General features: G+C 27.5%; 1 protein-coding gene across 1 annotated transcript in view; it reads right to left on the reverse strand.

Annotated features, from left to right (window-relative positions):
- LOC123006521 (fez family zinc finger protein erm-like) overlaps window positions 1-5,067 on the reverse strand; it is a 24,366-nt gene extending 19,299 nt beyond the window's left edge. Inside the window, exon 1 of the mRNA XM_044401058.1 lies at window positions 4,832-5,067. The gene's annotated coding sequence lies outside the window, so the exon portion shown is untranslated. The remainder of the gene's footprint in view (window positions 1-4,831) is intronic.
- Between the last annotated feature and the right edge of the window lie 2,800 nt (window positions 5,068-7,867).

The raw sequence follows: 7,867 nt of genomic DNA on the forward strand, positions 1-7,867 counted from the left end.
AATATTATCATAGGATCAATTTTTTTAAAGTAAAATGCGTTCAAGAATTCAAAAATTTATACAAGATGTCTTGTGAAAACACAAAAAGAAAGAAAAATGCCAAGTAAAATAAGATACCAAAAATATGAAAAAAATCTTAAAAAAATCTATCTATAAAAATTTCGAAGTTACGAAAGTTTAAATTTTGCAGTGACTATTTATTTTTGTTGGAAAAATAATTTTCAAGGAGAAAACAAAAAAGCTGTATCCTAAATTGTAACTACATACAGGGTGTCCCGGCGAGTTGAAAAAGTCCATTAGTTTAAATGGTAACATTAAAAAAAAATTATATAGAACATTGATGATAGATGGTAATCTAGTTCATCGCCTAAAATTATTTTCAACTATACAGCGTGTCTCAAAAATAAGTTACAATATAAACTTGTGTTTTTTAAATAAAACACCATATGTTTCTTAGCGTTTTTTTATGTAGATTTCTATGACAATGTTTTTAACTTTTATTATTCGATTTTGCTTAGTTTTAAAAATAAGACGATTTTTTTGACGAAAACATAAAAATTTATTACACAAAAACTAAGACATCTAGAAATATTTTTTTTACTACCGCAAAGAAGAAGGTACAAGCTATAAAGCTGTAATATTTTTTAGTGTGTTGCATTTGCAAAGATAAAAAATGAAGAGGTTTAAATGGAACACCCTATTTATTACTTTTGTATTTAAAAGATATTTAACGTTAAACATTAAAAAATAATTACTATTGTTTTAGTAGCCAAAAAGTGATCAGTTGCACAAGAGATGGAAAAAATATCATTTAATAATCACATTTGTGTTAAACTGAATCCATTATTCTTTATTTTTACAATAAAATAATTCGAATTTCAGTATTTATAACGACTTTTATAAATTAACGGATAAGTGGACCGTGGTGAAATTGCTATGGTTACCATAGTATCAACAATGCTGATTATATTGATAGGCATTGTTGCTACAATTAATATTAAATGTTAAATATCTTTTCATTTATCAATACTAGTAATTAAAAGTTTATTTTTTTACATATACAATTTATTAATCTATTAGATGCAAAAATAGAAAATGGGGTGTCCATTAACAATTATTTAGTTATTTAACGTTTAACAAACTTCTTAATTTATTAATCTTTACAAATGAAAAACACTAAAAAATTGTTACAGCTTTAAATTCTGTACATTCTTCTTCGCAGACGTAAAAAAAATGTTCTAGTTGTCTTAGTTTTTGTATAATAAATTTCTAAAAAGTGCATGTTTGTGTCAAAAAAAAACCTCTTATTTTTAAAACTAAGCAAAATCGACTAATAAAAGTTTTTTTAAAAGGCAAAATCCAAAAATACAAAGAAACAGGATGTTAGTAAATTTTAGCCGAAAGTAGGCCACATTTCCTCATTTTAAATTTAACCAACTGGAATAGAAAGTTATTTTTTGCAAACAGGAAAGACATCTGGTAAGGTCCAAAAATTTGGGAATTTTTCGTTTCATTTAACTTGAGTTCGAGAGATGCAGCTTTGAGACATTGTAATTTGTTGAGAATTACATTAGATTAAAACTCACTTAATTTTCCTTGTTAGAAAACGCACACACGTAGCTTAAAATGTTGTTATCAGCACCCTCGCCCTCGCGTGATCCCCTACTCGATTAGGCACAGACTTGTAGAAAATGTGTTTTCATTAGCAACTAATTATTGTTTAAACAACTCCCTTGCAAATTGCAGCAAATTTTTGATAGTAATAAATTCGAGTTTCCGCTGTTTGTGCGTGAGAATAAGTCAAAAATGATGATTTTTCCGAGGGTTTGGAGAGCGTGAACGGAAATGGGATAATACTCTAATGGGGTTAAATCAGCTGAATACCGTGCTAGGGGTTCATGTACGGTATTCACTAAAGCTACCCTTTGCGATAAATACTTAATAACCTCATTACTCAATTAAATGTATGTTTCAAAGCCACCCAATTTAAACGATAAATTTACCGAGTCATTAAGTGGAAAAATGAAGTTACACCGGACCGCGGACTAAAATTACAAAATCTAATTGCAATTATTTGTAATATTTTTGAGATTGTGTTTGTAATGCAGACAATGGAATATCGAGTATTGTATAAGCATTGCTAATATAAATATTGATTGATTCTGAAACGTCTAAGTGGTTGAGTGCTTGAGTTACGCTAGGGTTTAAAAATGAAAAGACCGACCGAACCCTAGTTTTTGTTTTTCAACTCCATGAGAACTCTTAAGCATATTCTCATTTCAATATAACACAAGAAATACCCCATTAATGCGCTTGTTTGCACACAGAGACTGCAAAAAGTTTAGTTTGACACATTAGCAAAATTAAACTTTCATTAACGACTTTATAAAAAAATTCAATTCATCACAAAAATAGTGAAATCCTAAACTTTACAACGCCCAAAGGCTTCTTTAAAAATAATTTGAAATTTTTAATAGAGCATATAAGTATAAAATAATGCTCATATTCAAGCCACTAAAACTGTTTGATCGTCAAAGGAATCATAACAAAAATAGACGCATCAAGCCGATTAGCGATTCACTTTTACATTCATAGTAAAAAAGAGAAAAACCCGTGCTTATAATAACGTTTATTTCCAATTCTAAGCTTCTATTACAGCAGTTATAAAACGGTTTTAAAGTAAAAATAACTACGGCAATTTTTTATTTAGACTCGAGAGTTTTTTTTTACATTTATGTATATTTATAACAATATTTCAAAATGCAGTAAAAATGTACTTACATACCTCCCTGTCATTTAATTTTTTTAGTTTTGACTTAAAATTGAAAATGAGTAAATCCGAGAGAGATAGACTTTGGAACTTAGGACTCCATTTCTCAAAGCAAAATGTTTTAATTTTAATGTTTCTAGTTACAGTGAGAAACCACTTAAAAAATTGTGGCCCAATATTAAATTATTTGTATTGTAGGCAAATTTGTCGAAAATTTTTAGAGTTTTAGTTCAACGATGAACATTTATCAAATCAAAATCAACATTTTGAATATAAAAAGTATGGAACCAAACGTTTTTTGCTTAAACTGGATAAAGTAATTAATGAATCATAAAGTACCTAGTATAAAAATGTGATGTTTTATCAAGAATAAAATTATTTTGAGTTACTTCAAAAAAAAATTTTTTTTTAAGTGACAACCCACTATAAAACCATTTTTTTCATGAAAGTTATGATCTAAAGATACAACTATTTGCTTTATATTTAATGTTTTCAAAAAATTTTTTTTAAATAAATTTCAAAAAATTGCATGACTCAAAAACAAAACAAGATTTCGTTCTCAAAATACGATCACATTTGTTATATTGCTTTAATTATTATTTTCTGGAAGCAAATAATTAAAAAAAAACGCTTGGTTCCATACTTTATATTCATTATTATATATATTATACATTATTTATTTTTTTAATTTTATTTATGTATTTTTATGTACATATTTAAAAGAATGTGTTTTTTATTTTGATATGCTTATAAGTTGTCCTAAGAAGACAACAGTCGTGGTTTGAATTGATGCTTCCCGACTTACACAAATCTATTAAAACCAAAAAATTATTTTAGGTACATATTGTTCAGAAAATGTAAATGAAAATATGTCTAAAATCAATTTATTTTTTATTTTACCGCGAGTTGTTTCAGGCTTATTTGGCATAGTTTACCTAACATTATTCTATAAAGTTTTTTTTATTATGTATATGATGAAATAACTTGTTTATTTATATTATAAAGACACGAGTGAGTTAAAAAATGTAGGTTAGGTTGAAAAAAGTAATATGAAATTTTGGATAATTTTGATTCAGTTCTTAAACGTTTTCAAAAATATTTTTCAAGATGTTTCAAGTTCAAATTCAAACTACAAGTTTTGACAAACTAATAAAGTTTTTTTATTTAATAATTTAATTAACAATTAACCCAAGATGTTTTAGGGTTATTTAGCAAAAATTAACATTTATTCTATTTAAAGTTCTAGACCAATTTTTTTTTAAATAATGTAGAAAAATAATAAATTTGTTAATCTGGAACAGAGATTTGGTTAGTACTCTAATTAAAATTTCTGTTTTGTAAAATTTTGAAAAAAAAAAATTACGTATGTGTAAAAATACAGATTTTCCAACCTATTTAGCCCAAATTTTTAGACCACAAGTTTGACGTGTTTTTTTTCTATAAAATTTGTTGGTAATTTAACATATTTTTGAAATTTTGAAATGAACAACAATTTTTCAAGTTATGATTAGTTTATTTTAGTAATATTTTGGGATAACTTTATCGGCCAATCGTCGCATCTGGAACATCCTGTAGGTATATAAAAAGTCTAAATTACAAAACAATAAAAACCTTATCACAATAAACTAAAAGCCTGGATTTTGTTAATATAAAACTTAAAATAAGAAAAATTTTTGATATAGGTAAGTACAGAGTGTTATCTTTAAGATTTACTTTTTGATTTAATTTTTAAAAACAAAATTATTGCATTTTTAAACTTTAACTGTCATTTATTCAGTTTTTGTCGGTTAACCATAGTTAGAGTAAATAAAAAAAAAGAAATACATTTTTTAGTAACTTTAAACGGTATGGGCAAAAACTTTAGTTCAAAATTTTCAAAATAAAATTCTTTCAGTTACATTTTTGAAAATCACACCGTGTGATTTGAATTTTTTATTTTGCTGAAAGGTTGGTATTATTTGCGTGTATGATAATTTTTATCGCGTTTTTATCTCATAAGCGTTATTAATTTTGTGGTGAAAGGTGCGATTTTATCTTAAATGTTTTCTTGTGTGCACTTACCTAATACAGCATAAAGATGATAGGTAATTAATTGTTAAAATCACTAAAACAGTCGCCGCAAGTCATCAACATCACATTAATGAAAAACATTTTAAATCAGTTAAGAAATGTTCATTCACACCACGTTTTGTTTGATTCGTCACTTGTAGCTCGTAGCCGTTATGTTTGGGGCATCAAAAGGCAATCTGCAGGCTGAAAACTGATGTCTGGTTGAACTTTGGCTTGGTAGTTTTGGGAAAAGCGCAAACAAGAGACTGATGGTGGCAACATTAGGTGAGCAGGGCCATTTGCATAATTAGGAGGCCAGGGCAGAGGACGAGCAAAAGAGGCTGTAGGATGATTCGATTGGCCAATAAGAATGTATCTGGCTGGAAGCGGCCAATCAGAAACTCGTGTTCAAGGATCGACTCGTCCTAAACCCTCCCATAGACTCCCCTGGGAGCTCTCCAAAAGCGACAGCTGTGCTTGCGCTTGCTCGGTTCTCGGCTGGATGTCACTTCTTCAGTTCTTCACCTGGCGTTTCACTTACGACGGCCATACACATGCACAAATACTCACTAAATAACCACTATGGCATTTTGCTGCTACAGACACCGACAATTCACATTTTCTCACCCTTGTATGTCATAAAATTATACGAATAAATATGTAACAAAATTCATTTTTAAATTACAGTGGAGCCTCGATTTTTCGATTAGGTATCTGAGTTGCATGGACGGGTGTAGGAAAAAATTAAAGCTCGGGAAATCGAGGCTCCACTGTATTAAAAAATATACCAGTGGCGGCTCGTTCAAAAARTATTTTTACAAAAAAACGAATAAAACTGATTATTCAATTTGTAACCAATTTAACTAATACCTAAAAACACAATGAATTYGCAACTTTGACAACTCTCTCTTATGAAATAATATTTCTTCTAATTGGTCAACTAAAGATAAAAAATATATGAGATAAAATTTGCAAACAATAATCAAAATACATATTAGGAGAAATAAGGTAAATTAATATTAATTTTATTCGACGCATAAGAAGTAAATTGAGAGTATTTTAAATATTTTTTGTCAAATAAAAAAATATTCGTTTTAATTAAAATGTGTTCAAATCACAATTAAGAAAAATATTTCCTAATCACCTAACAAATTTCAATAGGTACACAATTTGACCGTTTTTAAAATATTTAACAGTAGCCATACTTTTTGTTTATTTATTATATCATTTCTAGCAAACTTCAATTTTCTGATTAATATTCTTTTTTTTTGGTGAAATAACTAAGTTGTCTATGGAAAAATAAACAAACAAGTAAATTTCAAATAATAGTAATGTAATACATACATGTAAGGCAGATTTTTTTGTGACCTATTTCAACTTAAAAAACGCAGTTACGATTTGCTAGTGCAAATTTCTATTTCTATTTCTAGGTTTATAAAAATTGAGTAACAAAACATCTTTTTTTATCAGTAGACATCAAATGAACAAATGTTTATATTTCAAAATGTTTAAATTGTTAGAAATTTGTAGTCTTTTGTCACATTATGGATATGAGTTTATTCAAAAATTTCGTAGAATTTAACCAAAAAAAATATAAATGCCTGTTCATAGGCGTCGTTTAAGGGGGGACATGTGTATAGGGAAAAAATTAATGCTCGGGCTCGGGAAATCGAAGCTCCACTGTGTTTAAAAAATATACCAGTGGAAGCTTGTTCAAAAATTATTTTTACAAAAAAGCAAATAAAACTGATTATGCAATTTGTAACCAATTTAACTAATAGGTACCTAAAAACACAATGAATTGGGAACTTTGACAACTTTCTCTTATGAAATAATATTTCTTCTAATTGGTCAACTAAAAATAAAAAATATATGAGATAAAATTTGCAAACAATAATCAAAATACATATTAGGAGAAATAAGGTAAATTAATATTAATTTTATACGACGCATTAGAGTAAGAAGTAAATTGAGAGTATTTTAAATATTTTTTGTCGAATAAAAAAAATTAGTCGTTTTAATTAAAATGTGATCAAATCACAATTAAGGAAAATATTTCCTAATCACCTAACAAATTTCAGTAGGTACACAATTTGACCGTTTTTAAAATATTTAACAGTAGCCATACTTTTGGTTTATTTATTATATCATTTCTAGCAAACTTCAATTTTCTGATTAATATTCTTTTTTTTTTGGTGAAATAAGTAAGTTGTCTATGGAAAAATAACCAAACAAGTAAATTTCAAATAATAGTAATGTAATACATACATGTAAGGCAGATTTTTTTTTAGTTTTTTATAGAGAAATTAAATGTTTGTGACCTATTTCAACTCAAAAAACGCAGTTACGATTTGCRAGTGCCTGTTATTTCTAGGTTTATAAAAAATTGAGTAACAAAACATCTTTTTTTATCAGTAGGCATCAAATGGACAAATGTTTATATTTCAAAATGTTTAAATTGTAGAAATTTGTAGTTTTTTGTCACATTATGGATATGAGTTTATTCAAAAATTTCGTAGAATTTAACCAAAAAAATATAAAACCCTGTTCATAGGCGTCGTTTGATGGGGGGGGGGGCAAGGTGGGGCATGTGCTCCTGAAAGTTAGCCTAAGACTTTTTTTCGGAATAGGTATAAGTTTTATTCCGTTAGCGGTAAACTATTTTTTTCCAATTTTGTTGTGAAAAGCAACCATTGTGATGTCAAATGTGTTTAATTTTATCACTAGTTATAAAACATGACATTATTTTATCAAGTATTAAAAACAAAACAAATAGCACTATTTTCATAACAACGCTACGACCTAGTATGATTTTGGAAAATTTTTGAAATCACAGATTTTAAATTCGAATTTGATGCCTATGCTTTTTCACAACCAAATTGGAAAAAATCTTGTATAAAACACGATTCAAAATGACTGTTTTTTGCACACGTCTAGTAAAAAACACGCTCATTTTGTAACTTGTTGCATAAATAGTTAACATTTTTTTAGTAACGTTTTTCAATTTTTTTATCATAGACAATTTTGGTTGAGAAAAACCAATTAAAA

The sequence above is a fragment of the Tribolium madens genome, unplaced genomic scaffold, assembly GCF_015345945.1.
Source record: "Tribolium madens isolate multiple individuals breed KSU strain unplaced genomic scaffold, Tmad_KSU_1.1 Scaffold_2;HRSCAF=44;Tcas5.2_LGX, whole genome shotgun sequence".
Taxonomy (NCBI): Eukaryota; Metazoa; Arthropoda; class Insecta; order Coleoptera; family Tenebrionidae; genus Tribolium; species Tribolium madens.